The sequence below is a fragment of the Argiope bruennichi genome, chromosome 4 (assembly GCF_947563725.1).
Source record: "Argiope bruennichi chromosome 4, qqArgBrue1.1, whole genome shotgun sequence".
NCBI classification, from domain to species: Eukaryota; Metazoa; Arthropoda; class Arachnida; order Araneae; family Araneidae; genus Argiope; species Argiope bruennichi.
Genome location: NC_079154.1, coordinates 75,295,634 through 75,312,002, shown reverse-complemented (window position 1 = coordinate 75,312,002; position 16,369 = coordinate 75,295,634).

Below are 16,369 nucleotides of genomic sequence, written 5' to 3'. Positions count from 1 at the left end.
TTTAAAATGTATTCCAAAGTAGATCTGTGGAAAATAATGTACTGAAATCATACCAATTTAAATAAATTATTATGAGCTTGGTTTATTTTGCCATTTAATAATTATTATATAATACGTGTAAAATTATCATTAAAGAAACATACAAATAATTAATTAAAAAGGATTTATAAACCTTTGAAGAAATTTTAGAGACAAGATACGATCATTTAAGAATAAAATATAACAATTATATAATGCAAACAAACAATATATATTGTTTAATTATAATAAATTATATGTATAATTTATTATATATAAACAATAATATTATATATGCACATTAATATTATGTATAATAAATTATATGTAAACAATAATGAAAGAATAAGAGAAGTAAAGAATAATTGTGTCATTTATGTATAGATGTATTTATGAAAAAAATGGATTTACAAATAACAGTGCAAAAATTTAACCAAGTAGCAACACATTTTCATATTCTTCTTTGGTTCTTTTTCTAGTTAAAGTGCATTAAATGAATAGCTTTGTTTCAAATGAGAAATGTATTAGTTTCGATTAACTGCAAAGGAAAATTATAATAAAACCCTCCAAAGGTATAAAGAAATAGAATTTAGCTTTTGTGTCATCAAAGAAGGAATTTTGTATATAAAGATAACAAAATTTGTAGCTAATATTATCAATAGCAAACAAGTAGCTAATATTATCTTTTATTTTTACTATATATCATAAAAGACGGCATTCTAATTGTTTGCATTTTTTCTTACGAGAAGATAATATAAGATTTCTCAGAATAATAAATAACAAGTTGCTTTTGCATTATGTAAGAAAAAACGTCATTAATTTTTGATTATATTAATTAAATTAACTACTTTTCATATGGCGCATCTTTTTTCTGGAAACCTTGTCAAAATGGTACAAAAGGAAAATAACCTTTAATAATAGAATAATAACTAAATAATAATAATTGCGATTTTCTTTCAGTAAAACAATTTTTCAATAAAAGACAGTATCTCTGTATTCAGGCGTGCAGAACTAAAACTAAAAATACATTGTTTCTAATCACTTAAATTAGTTATTATGTATAGTTGAAAAACGAAAAATAGCATTTTGTATGTTCCAGAATAGGATGGATCAATGCAGTTAAAATTAGTTCTCCGAATCACTTGACAATAATTGAGTAGGAGAGCCAAAGATAGATCTGAAAGGGGATGATCTTAAGAGGATGTTGCTCGAAGGCAAAGAGCGTTTTGAAACTTTCTGAAGTGATTAAGATTTCGTAATCACTGTTGATAGCGATGTCACATGATATTAAATGCACTACAAATATTAAAATAATATAGGAATATCTATGCTGTTTGTAAGTGAATCTGTAATAGTAATTGTCATGCCAACTCTATAAAAATTTCTAGAGTTGCAACAAATTTACCTCAGATAACCAAAATATATGCACATACTGACACAGATAAACTGATAGTTGATTTCTGCAAAAAAAAAATACGTTTTTGGGCTCAATAATGCTGGGATTAAGTCTTTACGTTGCTAAATCGTGACTAGGTATATAAAGAAATTGTCCGTCTTTTTATAGATTAAAGTATCTTGAGGTCCATAACATTGAAGAAAAGGTCCATAACAGGTCCATATCTTGAGGTCCATAACATTGAAGAATAGTCAATGTATATAAATCACTCCATGTTTCTTTTAAAAGGGATGAAATTGCGCAACAGTGATGGTTTGATGAAATTTCGCATCACAGATGGTTTTGAATCTCCTATAAATGAGTGAACCTTAGAAGAAAATTCTCTTTTTAATGACGAATAACACGAGAACAGCGTTCCGCTTGCAATAATTAAAGAAAGACAGCACTTTCTGAATATTATAGTCAGTGATATCTCCGGGAGTAAATCTTAAGTAATATTTTGTATGTGGTCTAAGAAGGACAATATACTTTTCCAAGAATTTTCAGATGTAAAATCCTTGCTAATGGAAAATTGCTCTTTGCAATCCGATACTGTGATAATTAAAATTATTTTCAGCATTGGAAGTCTGTTCGGATTTATAAACTTAATTGGACTTTCCTTGTCAATTAGATTATTCTAGAAATTCCAAATGCCTATTTTGTTCTTTTTTTATGCCCTAATGAAATATATATTCTTATATATTATTCTATGGTTCTCAAGTATATGATTTTTCACGATTTGATTCGTAATGTGTAAAGCGATAAAAATTCAGATCGATTTTGTATTTGTCTTTTGATATAATATCATTGAAAAGCAGATTTAGTTCAAACGATTTTACTTTGACTTTATTTCATCCTTCTGAAACTATAAAGCTATTTCTTACTCGAATTTTGAATTATTACTTTTTTATACAGAAATTAAAACTGAATTTTTACTCCCAGTCAAATGAAACTTTCAGAATTGTTTCGAATTTTCATATGTATTAGGAATAATCTTGTGACATTTTCTTTAAACTTAAGTAAATATTAAATATTTTAACTAAAAAAAAACTAATATTTCTACTTGTATCGCTATTGTTTTTTCTTCGTTTTAGAAAGCATTACAACCAAGAACAACGATACGCAAATACATTTCATTTACCGTCAGAATTTCGGCAACAATAATACTTTTGGACATTATCTAACCATTGGGAATAAGTAGCAATAGTGAGTTCAATTAATGGATTAATATGAATGTTTAAGATTTTATTTATTACATATTTTGATTTAATTTAATTTATTACACATTTTGATTTAATTTATTACATATTTTAATTAATCTGTTCTCGTCTGTGCATAACCTTTAATTACTGAATTAAGATTAGTTATTACGCACTAACGGCGAATTGAAAAGTTGAATAAATAATATAAACCTAATATTGAAGTCCCAACTTACAGACCCAGAATATTCTAATATTCGGATCGCACTTTAATGTATTCTGAGTGCTTAAATATTTGCCAGTACCTGTTGAAGGAAATGATTTATTATTGTAAATAAATATTGATAAATCAACAGTGTCTCAAATTTTAACGCCTTAAACAATATTGAACAATAAATTGCTTATCAAATTTTTTCAATTTATTTTTGTGATTAAATTTTATCAACTCATGACTGCATGGAGTTTCAAAATATTTTAAGATGATGGTTTTTAAAGAAGTTTATGTTTTTAAGGTTGCAAAACCTTGATGTTTATTGAAAACAATAAAAAGTGTACTTAACGATTTCCAATTTTGGATATATTAATAGATAAAATGTCCATATCCATGCTAAAGGCACTTTTCCAATGAACATCTAAAATGAATTGCCTTTTTATTCAAATTAGGGCAGGTAGTTTAATAATTGAATTTTAAAATATATTTAATATCTTCATATTTTTTTTATCCTTTTTCTAAATTTTAATCATTTTACATGTTCATTAGAAAACAATCTAATTTCTAATTTTTTCTTCATCACCGAAAAATAATAAAATTCATCGAAAACTTTTCTTCTCAACTAACACTTTCCATCTGATCTAATATAAAGATTAGTTTCAGTTACAGAAACTTTGCAGTAAAAAAGAGTTAGTACCATCTAAAGTGATTTTATATTTAATCTCTCGGTATCTGGTCTAGATCAGAGATACACTTCTAGACAGCCTTTCTTCAAGCAAGGTTAGTTTTTACACGCTCCCGACAAGTTGGATGAGTTCCAGCTGTCGACATCGAGACCTTGAAAATTTTCTGGTTCTGATTTTTGGATGTACATCTGATCGTGACAGATTTAGTAGATGCTCTCAATGTTTGCTCTTTCTTCTCCGGTGATCAATAGCCCGTCTCCATTAGCAGCGGCGCAAGTCTTTGGAAAACGGGAAATCGAAGACAAATTCTTCAACATTGCACCCGAAGAGAGATAAGAAAAATAAGTGAAAGAAGATAACAGAAAAATAAACAAGCACAAATAATCAACAGCGTACCAACACCTTCTTTAGAGGCTCAAAGTTTTTAGTTTAGTGTAGATTTCATCCTTTCTTTACTATTTTTGGGAGGTTGGATTAGTTAGTTCTTAGTAGATCCTTTTTGCTACTTTTTGTGAGCATTATTTTTTCAGATTTTGTTTGTTTGGTTTCTTTATTGTACGAAAACAAAAAGGTCAGATGCGCTGAGGATTATTGATGGGGCAATCCATGTTTTCGGCTTTTTATGATATATTATCATTTTTGTTATATTTTCCGATAAGGAAAACAAATGGTCAAAAAGCGATTTAGAATTGCATCATAATCTTACTGAAATACAAAACACATTTTAAATTACATTGTAATTACTTCCACTTATTTCAGTTATTGAAATTTAAAAGAAAATGTATTTCAAAAATTAATATATTACTGAGATATAGTAAACGAAATAATTAATAATGTGTGTCATTATTAAATCATATTTTTGCTAACCAACGTTGAAACATAAACTATCCCGCATGATGAAATGCATATTGATGTTTTATCTTAAATATCATTTTGTATAAATTTTTTGATTCTTCTAAATATATCTTCTTATTATTCTGTATTTATTTATATTAGTCATATATATATATAATTAGTCATATCACTTTTTCTACTATTTCCTATGCATTGTAAAATGCATAGTTTAAAAATTTAAAATTATTTGCTTTTAGTGCTGGAATATTTCAGAACTTTGTCAACCTTTTAGATAAAATCCGTCTCGAATGCATTTAATTTACCCCTCCCTTAGTCATTGGCGATTTGTTAGATTACATATTCATATTTTGCATTCGTGCTTGAAGTGGTAAGGATTTTACGTTGGTTAGATATCGCACGTGACATTCAAATATTGAGAATAAACATGTAAATGAGAACGAATGTTTTATCAGATAGTTCTGGCATCAAGTGTTGTTCGATATTAAATATAAATCCGAATTTCCATCTCGCATTTAGTTGGCCTATTATTCCTAATACTTTTCCATTATTATTACGTAATTTAATATGAAAAATAATTGTTAGAATTATATGCTCATTTCTTACTCCTTTAATTATGTAGTTAATTCTTTACTCTACAAAATGCTATTGACTCTTATTATGCAAGTATCATAGTGGAGAAAAATTCTTGTGCTGACAATTACGTCACTCAGACTCCTGACTTTGAGTCTAAAATTACTGTGTGAATAGAAGGGAATGTGCAACTGGGTCTTTCGTCTATAATAGACTTTTGTTACCTTTAGTGTGTCTTTTAATGAGAGTTGCTGTTAATTAATGCTTTTTTTACTAAATTTTAGTTATTCTGTTGCGATTCAACAATTTGAATGTTACTATGCCTGTTTCAAAATTGTGAAAAGTTCTTGTGCTAAAAATAACATCATTCAGACTTAATTCAGAGTCTAACATTAATGCATGAATAAAGAGGGGGGGGCATGAAACTCGGCCTTTTGAATTTTACAATCTTTTGTAACATTTAGTGTGTATTTAATGTATATTGCTGTAAATAAATGCCTTCTTTACTAAATTACGATAGTTATTGCATTGCTCTAAAATAGTTTGAATGATACTAAGTTTGTATTAGAAAACTTCTTAGGCTGAGAATTACGTCACCCAGTCTTTGGGCCTGATATTACTGTGTGAATAAAAGGAAATATGTAATTCTGTCTTTTGTCCGTATAAATACCTTTTGTAACATTTAGCGTGTCAGTTAATGTATATCAACAATTTAGCTGAATGTAGTTGATTGAGGCAAAATAGATAAGTAAAAAGGCAAATTTCTTTGAAATATTTGAATGGTTGTTTGCGATCCTTGCGAGTATTTTAAAATTTTCTTTCCAAATTTCACAATTGATATTATAAAATACGATGTCTTTAAAGAAATTGATTTCCAAGAAATTGTAACGAATTTTAGTATATTATAAAAATAGAAACCATCAATGAATACGTTTATATATTTAAAAGAAAACTTTTTTATATAAAGGACGAATTTCTTTGAAATATACGAATGGTTGTCTGAAAGCGATGTGACTGACACTAAATTTTCTTTCCAAATTTCACAATTCCTTTCATAAAATTTGATGTATTGGAAGAGAATGACTTGCAAGAAATTGTAACGAATTTTAGTTATTTTGTAAAGTAGAAAACAACAATAAATATGTTTTTAATAATAAAAATTAAAAATTAGGTCTTATTTGATGATAAAGAAACGTTTTCATTGAATACCATCTCGCTTGAAATGTGTTTATATAATAACGCACATAACAAATGCATTGATTAGTAACTCAACGAACTTTGTTTTTCTTTTAAACATTAAATATAACTTGTTGCTCAACATTATCTTGAGCAAATTACGCTAACTATTACTCAACAGACTGCTGTTAAATTAACTAAATAAGCGAGAAGAGCATTACTGAATGTGAAACTTCATTTCAAAGACAGCTTCAAACTTATATCCAAACATATATTTGACAGATTCCAGCAATTAGTCTCCGGTAGAAAGGTACATGGAGCTTTCATTCCAAAATGTTGTTCCGCTATGAATCATATGTCAGAATATTATAAGCTTTGAAGATATTCTGCTAATGCGAAATCAGAACTTCCTGTTTCTCTAAGTAAGCTTATTATATATATTCTATGGGACTGTATTCATTTAAGCACTGCTATTTAATGCAAGCATGTATAGGAAATTTTGTATTGATGTTAAACAGAGCAAACTCTTGAAAATTGATTGAAATTTATGCAAAATATATGAAGATGCGAGTGCTTGAAAACGTAGTGAGTTTTGAGATTTAAATTAATAGAAAAATCAGAATAAACAGAATCTGCATTATATAAATAAATGGAATACTGTCATTGTTATGTGCAGAAATTATATAATGTAAAATTTGTTTAGGTTAATTCCATTTGTTTTCCTAACTGTAAGAGTCTAAACAGGCTTCAAAGCCAAAAATAGTACGAATCGCACTTGTACATTGTTCCTTGAACGTTATATTACTTAGCATTAGGTAATATCTATTATCTGGTTGATTAGATCTGAACACCCTGAAATTATTCACATTATGTGATAATATATTGTACACAATATACATGTAGTTTATTACATTATTGTATAATACAGTACATGTATCAATATTCAAATTATTGTATAATATTGTCAAATATTGAGTAATGCAATATCGTACAATATTGTGCAACAGGCTGCTCTCCCCAAGTTAGATAAATATATCACTATTTTTCAGATCCATCTGCATCTGTATTATCTTTGCATTAATTTGGAATGCAGAATGTAAAACTACTGTAAAAACTAAAGTTCACATTTATTGCATTTTATAAATTTGAATACGTCTTTTTGCTCTAATTTGCTTAGGGCAACAATGTGGCATCGGCCATTGCCTGTTTTATAGATTTTTATTCAGAAGTTGAAGATTATTAAATATTCAACAATATTATACATTATTGTATAATAGTGTTGTGTATTGAAGAATGCAATATCTTTAAATATTGTGCAACAGGCTGCGCTCTCCGTGTTAGTTAGATAAATATATCACTATTTTTCAGATCAATCTGCATTTGTATTATCTTTGCATTAATTTGGAATGCAGAATGTAAAACTACTATAAAAGCTACAATTGACATTTATTGCATTTTATAAATTTGAATATGTCGTTTTGCTCTAATTTGCTTAGGGCAACAATGTGGCATCGGCCATTGCCTGTTTTATAGATTTTTATTCAGAAGTTGAAGATTATTCAATATTAAAAAATATTATTCATTATTGTATAATAGTGTTGTGTATTGAAGAATGCAATATCGTTAAATATTGTGCAACAGGCTGCGCTCTCCGTGTTAGTTAGATAAATATATCACTATTTTTCAGATCAATCTGCATTTGTATTATCTCTGCATTAATTTGGAATGCAGAATGTAAAACTACTATAAAAGCTACAATTGACATTTATTGCATTTTATAAATTTGAATATGTCGTTTTGCTCTAATTTGCTTAGGGCAACAATGTGGCATCGGCCATTGCCTGTTTTATAGATTTTTATTCAGAAGTTGAAGATTATTCAATATTAAAAAATATTATTCATTATTGTATAATAGTGTTGTGTATTGAAGAATGCAATATCGTTAAATATTGTGCAACAGGCTGCGCTCTCCGTGTTAGTTAGATAAATATATCACTATTTTTCAGATCAATCTGCATTTGTATTATCTTTGCATTAATTTGGAATGCAGAATGTAAAACTACTATAAAAGCTACAATTGACATTTATTGCATTTTATAAATTTGAATATGTCGTTTTGCTCTAATTTGATTAGGGCAACAATGTGGCATCGGCCATTGCCTGTTTTATAGATTTTTATTCAGAAGTTGAAGATTATTCAATATTAAAAAATATTATACATTATTGTATAATAGTGTTGTGTATTGAAGAATGCAATATCGTTAAATATTGTGCAACAGGCTGCGCTCTCCGTGTTAGTTAGATAAATATATCACTATTTTTCAGATCAATCTGCATTTGTATTATCTTTGCATTAATTTGGAATGCAGAATGTAAAACTACTATAAAAGCTACAATTGACATTTATTGCATTTTATAAATTTGAATATGTCGTTTTGCTCTAATTTGATTAGGGCAACAATGTGGCATCGGCCATTGCCTGTTTTATAGATTTTTATTCAGAAGTTGAAGATTATTAAATATTCAACAATATTATACATTATTGTATAATAGTGTTGTGTATTGAAGAATGCAATATCGTTAAATATTGTGCAACAGGCTGCGCTCTCCGTGTTAGTTAGATAAATATATCACTATTTTTCAGATCAATCTGCATTTGTATTATCTTTGCATTAATTTGGAATGCAGAATGTAAAACTACTATAAAAGCTACAATTGACATTTATTGCATTTTATAAATTTGAATATGTCGTTTTGCTCTAATTTGCTTAGGGCAACAATGTGGCATCGGCCATTGCCTGTTTTATAGATTTTTATTCAGAAGTTGAAGATTATTCAATATTAAAAAATATTATTCATTATTGTATAATAGTGTTGTGTATTGAAGAATGCAATATCGTTAAATATTGTGCAACAGGCTGCGCTCTCCGTGTTAGTTAGATAAATATATCACTATTTTTCAGATCAATCTGCATTTGTATTATCTTTGCATTAATTTGGAATGCAGAATGTAAAACTACTATAAAAGCTACAATTGACATTTATTGCATTTTATAAATTTGAATATGTCGTTTTGCTCTAATTTGCTTAGGGCAACAATGTGGCATCGGCCATTGCCTGTTTTATAGATTTTTATTCAGAAGTTGAAGATTATTCAATATTAAAAAATATTATTCATTATTGTATAATAGTGTTGTGTATTGAAGAATGCAATATCGTTAAATATTGTGCAACAGGCTGCGCTCTCCGTGTTAGTTAGATAAATATATCACTATTTTTCAGATCAATCTGCATTTGTATTATCTTTGCATTAATTTGGAATGCAGAATGTAAAACTACTATAAAAGCTACAATTGACATTTATTGCATTTTATAAATTTGAATATGTCGTTTTGCTCTAATTTGCTTAGGGCAACAATGTGGCATCGGCCATTGCCTGTTTTATAGATTTTTATTCAGAAGTTGAAGATTATTAAATATTCAACAATATATACATTATTGTATAATAGTGTTGTGTATTGAAGAATGCAATATCGTTAAATATTGTGCAACAGGCTGCGCTCTCCGTGTTAGTTAGATAAATATATCACTATTTTTCAGATCAATCTGCATTTGTATTATCTTTGCATTAATTTGGAATGCAGAATGTAAAACTACTATAAAAGCTACAATTGACATTTATTGCATTTTATAAATTTGAATATGTCGTTTTGCTCTAATTTGCTTAGGGCAACAATGTGGCATCGGCCATTGCCTGTTTTATAGATTTTTATTCAGAAGTTGAAGATTATTCAATATTAAAAAATATTATTCATTATTGTATAATAGTGTTGTGTATTGAAGAATGCAATATCGTTAAATATTGTGCAACAGGCTGCGCTCTCCGTGTTAGTTAGATAAATATATCACTATTTTTCAGATCAATCTGCATTTGTATTATCTTTGCATTAATTTGGAATGCAAAATGTAAAACTACTATAAAAGCTACAATTGACATTTATTGCATTTTATAAATTTGAATATGTCGTTTTGCTCTAATTTGCTTAGGGCAACAATGTGGCATCGGCCATTGCCTGTTTTATAGATTTTTATTCAGAAGTTGAAGATTATTCAATATTAAAAAATATTATTCATTATTGTATAATAGTGTTGTGTATTGAAGAATGCAATATCGTTAAATATTGTGCAACAGGCTGCGCTCTCCGTGTTAGTTAGATAAATATATCACTATTTTTCAGATCAATCTGCATTTGTATTATCTTTGCATTAATTTGGAATGCAGAATGTAAAACTACTATAAAAGCTACAATTGACATTTATTGCATTTTATAAATTTGAATATGTCGTTTTGCTCTAATTTGCTTAGGGCAACAATGTGGCATCGGCCATTGCCTGTTTTATAGATTTTTATTCAGAAGTTGAAGATTATTCAATATTAAAAAATATTATTCATTATTGTATAATAGTGTTGTGTATTGAAGAATGCAATATCGTTAAATATTGTGCAACAGGCTGCGCTCTCCGTGTTAGTTAGATAAATATATCACTATTTTTCAGATCAATCTGCATTTGTATTATCTTTGCATTAATTTGGAATGCAGAATGTAAAACTACTATAAAAGCTACAATTGACATTTATTGCATTTTATAAATTTGAATATGTCGTTTTGCTCTAATTTGCTTAGGGCAACAATGTGGCATCGGCCATTGCCTGTTTTATAGATTTTTATTCAGAAGTTGAAGATTATTAAATATTCAACAATATATACATTATTGTATAATAGTGTTGTGTATTGAAGAATGCAATATCGTTAAATATTGTGCAACAGGCTGCGCTCTCCGTGTTAGTTAGATAAATATATCACTATTTTTCAGATCAATCTGCATTTGTATTATCTTTGCATTAATTTGGAATGCAGAATGTAAAACTACTATAAAAGCTACAATTGACATTTATTGCATTTTATAAATTTGAATATGTCGTTTTGCTCTAATTTGCTTAGGGCAACAATGTGGCATCGGCCATTGCCTGTTTTATAGATTTTTATTCAGAAGTTGAAGATTATTCAATATTAAAAAATATTATTCATTATTGTATAATAGTGTTGTGTATTGAAGAATGCAATATCGTTAAATATTGTGCAACAGGCTGCGCTCTCCGTGTTAGTTAGATAAATATATCACTATTTTTCAGATCAATCTGCATTTGTATTATCTTTGCATTAATTTGGAATGCAGAATGTAAAACTACTATAAAAGCTACAATTGACATTTATTGCATTTTATAAATTTGAATATGTCGTTTTGCTCTAATTTGCTTAGGGCAACAATGTGGCATCGGCCATTGCCTGTTTTATAGATTTTTATTCAGAAGTTGAAGATTATTCAATATTAAAAAATATTATTCATTATTGTATAATAGTGTTGTGTATTGAAGAATGCAATATCGTTAAATATTGTGCAACAGGCTGCGCTCTCCGTGTTAGTTAGATAAATATATCACTATTTTTCAGATCAATCTGCATTTGTATTATCTTTGCATTAATTTGGAATGCAGAATGTAAAACTACTATAAAAGCTACAATTGACATTTATTGCATTTTATAAATTTGAATATGTCGTTTTGCTCTAATTTGCTTAGGGCAACAATGTGGCATCGGCCATTGCCTGTTTTATAGATTTTTATTCAGAAGTTGAAGATTATTCAATATTAAAAAATATTATACATTATTGTATAATAGTGTTGTGTATTGAAGAATGCAATATCGTTAAATATTGTGCAACAGGCTGCGCTCTCCGTGTTAGTTAGATAAATATATCACTATTTTTCAGATCAATCTGCATTTGTATTATCTTTGCATTAATTTGGAATGCAGAATGTAAAACTACTATAAAAGCTACAATTGACATTTATTGCATTTTATAAATTTGAATATGTCGTTTTGCTCTAATTTGATTAGGGCAACAATGTGGCATCGGCCATTGCCTGTTTTATAGATTTTTATTCAGAAGTTGAAGATTATTAAATATTCAACAATATTATACATTATTGTATAATAGTGTTGTGTATTGAAGAATGCAATATCGTTAAATATTGTGCAACAGGCTGCGCTCTCCGTGTTAGTTAGATAAATATATCACTATTTTTCAGATCAATCTGCATTTGTATTATCTTTGCATTAATTTGGAATGCAGAATGTAAAACTACTATAAAAGCTACAATTGACATTTATTGCATTTTATAAATTTGAATATGTCGTTTTGCTCTAATTTGCTTAGGGCAACAATGTGGCATCGGCCATTGCCTGTTTTATAGATTTTTATTCAGAAGTTGAAGATTATTCAATATTAAAAAATATTATTCATTATTGTATAATAGTGTTGTGTATTGAAGAATGCAATATCGTTAAATATTGTGCAACAGGCTGCGCTCTCCGTGTTAGTTAGATAAATATATCACTATTTTTCAGATCAATCTGCATTTGTATTATCTTTGCATTAATTTGGAATGCAGAATGTAAAACTACTATAAAAGCTACAATTGACATTTATTGCATTTTATAAATTTGAATATGTCGTTTTGCTCTAATTTGCTTAGGGCAACAATGTGGCATCGGCCATTGCCTGTTTTATAGATTTTTATTCAGAAGTTGAAGATTATTCAATATTAAAAAATATTATTCATTATTGTATAATAGTGTTGTGTATTGAAGAATGCAATATCGTTAAATATTGTGCAACAGGCTGCGCTCTCCGTGTTAGTTAGATAAATATATCACTATTTTTCAGATCAATCTGCATTTGTATTATCTTTGCATTAATTTGGAATGCAGAATGTAAAACTACTATAAAAGCTACAATTGACATTTATTGCATTTTATAAATTTGAATATGTCGTTTTGCTCTAATTTGCTTAGGGCAACAATGTGGCATCGGCCATTGCCTGTTTTATAGATTTTTATTCAGAAGTTGAAGATTATTCAATATTAAAAAATATTATTCATTATTGTATAATAGTGTTGTATATTGAAGAATGCAATATCGTTAAATATTGTGCAACAGGCTGCGCTCTCCGTGTTAGTTAGATAAATATATCACTATTTTTCAGATAAATCTGCATCTATGTCATGTGTGTATTAATTTGGAATTCAAAATTTAAAACTTCTATAAAAATTACAGTTAATATTTATTGCATTTTATAAATTTGAATATGTAGTTTGCTCAAGTTTGTCTAAAGTAATAAAGTACCATCGACCATTGCCTGCTTCATAAATTATTATTCAGTAGTTAATATTTTCTCCTAGCGTAAACATTAATGCCATTTAGAGATCCAAGTTGAGGTACTTATGTTATTAATGCTTTTAAAGATCAAAGATATAAAACTTACGACATTTCTCGCTTGAGAAACTTCGTAAGGTGTTAACGGTTGTTTAAGGCTAACTAGGTTTGAAATGTAATTTGATAATGTAACGAAATTACAAGATGGGAGTTGATAATATTTCTAAATCATCTGTCTGTTCTTGAATAAAATGCCATTAAAATCTTTGTAAGTTAAAACGTTTAAAAAATAGGAATTCACGATGAAAACAAATTAAATTACGATTAAAGGAAGGCAAATATATTTTTAGATATTTCGGTATCTAAAACAGAAAATTGTTAGTATCTGAAGTATTTTCTTTCCGATTATACTCAAAAAATAATGAAAGTCTTATGTAAGTAATTATTTTTATTCATAGAAATATAAAAGTATTAAAAAATGGGAAAAGAGTTTTATTCTATTTTTTTATGCTGTATTTAATAGAAAAAAGTCCTTTATTTGGATCAATCATTCCTTTTGGGAATCCTTCAAAAGGAAAAGATCTTATTAGATATATGTCAGCAAATAAACTGTTATTTGTTTCTATTTTTCTGCAAAATAGAAAAAAAAAATTGTTATCGTTTTTCTTTTAAGGTTACTCATCCCGTCGATATGAAGAAATCGAGTAGATATTCAATATTTAGTTACTCCTTTATAACACATTGTAGTGAATTGGTATTTTTATTATATATTATAATGAAACATGGTAACTGAAAGAAAAATTATGGTAAAAAAATAGAAGTAATTCATGTCATTCATGTATGAAAAACAAGAATTTATTGAAATAAATTAAAGGCTCAAAATTGGTAGAAAGTTGTCTGATATATATCTAGATCTAAGAGCCACATCGCATCCGACTTGTGCCATTATGCTGAATAGTATCCTACTTGTGTTCTTGTTATTTCCGCAACTTAGGTGTACTCTATTGTAAGTCTCCTTTTCCTTAAGTCCTTCAATTTATTTGTTGTATCGATTTTTTACTTCACACATTGAAAAAAAACGACCCCTGTAACAATTGACATTTTACTCTCATAACGCCATGTTCTATAAAATAAAACTTTCTATTTATTTAATTTACCTTTAAAATTTGTTACCATTAATTTAGATCACCTTGGATATGCATACTACACTAGATTTACAATAATTTTTTTCATTTTATTTAAATTTCCTCCCCATAATAAAATGCAGAAATTTAGGCTCATAAACAAAAATAGTTTAGAATTTTTCAATAATAAAATTCTTATGACTTTTTTATAATTTGAAGAATTTTTATGCATTTGAGTAAAATTTGCTTTTCATGTTATAATATTTCTTCTATTCAATTAAATTTTAATTTTCTCCGTTATTTCATTCTGTAATGGTAATAGTTATTCCAAGTAGATAAAATTTTTTTGAAAGGTATTCTAAGGGCAACTGTAAATTTCTGGCTAAAAATTTTTAAACAGTGAAATGTAGATTTACTAATAATCATTTAAAGAAGATTTATTTATAAGTATATGTAGAGCAGATTTGTTTATAATCAGAAATATAATAAAAAAATCTTGAAAGATTCAAAGTTCTGAAAATTACTGCAGTATTTATAAAGAAAGCTTGGTGTAAGTACATCATAGTTATTCTATTAATGAGTTAATATTAAGTGTCTTTCTGTAGAATACCACTATATACACAAAGGCATATATAGTTGCATTATACATAGCTAAGACTTAACATTTATGAGATTTGAATGATTTGAATCTTAAATTATGTTAGATTTAAGTAAACATCATTTTATGGTGTGAAAGTTGCTGCAAAATTATATTCCATTATTTCATAAATCTAAAAATTTCATTCACTTTCTTTTTCTTGTTGTAAATTACACATAATTGTAATGTGGTTGTAATTAACATAGAATTACAACCACAATATCTATTAATTTTCTTCGCAGATAAATTATTTCAACTTATTTACAGGACGTTAATATAACTAAACTAAACTTATCTACAATATCGACTTGATTTCTGTTATAAACGGGAGTGATCTACTAGAAACTTTCATACGTACTCTGAAATGTAGGTATTATTCTCTTTTCACTAGCTTAAGATCATGTATTTTGAAACACAAAGAACTTTGGATCCGTGAACGTCAGGAATGCTCAGATTTTTATTTTTAAAGCTTGACAATTTTGCGATTCGAAATATTTTAAAGAAAATCGATTATGCATTTTTTGACATATTTCATTCACATTCGACAACTTGAAATCAAAATGGGAGACATAATTATAATTTTAGCATTTAGATCATATATAATTTCGTTTAAATTATTGTGTTTGGGAGCAAAACGCTTAGATACATGCAGAATTGCAAACAGACAGGCGATGAAATTTTATTCTGATTTGGTTCAAAATTTGAAACAATCTGTACTTTAGATTCAAAATGGCGCATCAGATTTTATATAATTGAATCGTTGCGTTTTGGGTATATTGCATTTTTATATATGCAATATATTATTACGAAATTTCCGGGGTTCGTTTGGATAGTGAGAGTTATATGGTGTGGAAAACACTCAATCAGCAGGCGGCAGTAGAAAATGAAACAACGACGTTTATTTACACGAAGACACATGGCAACACAAAGACGACAACTATTATCTTTAGCCGAGACGTGCAGCATACAATAGTATACACAGCAGCTCTACTCCTTCGCTTCCGACTACTCTTCGACTCCACCGGTTCGCGACTCAATTCACCGTCGGTCCACATTACTCTGCTCTGCCGCTTCCGACTTCTTCTCAATTCACCGCTCCGGTTCACGACTCGACTCACCACTGCCCGGCAGCTGCGGGTGCTTCCTTTTATAGGTCTCAGGCGGGGCCAGAAGCCTCTCA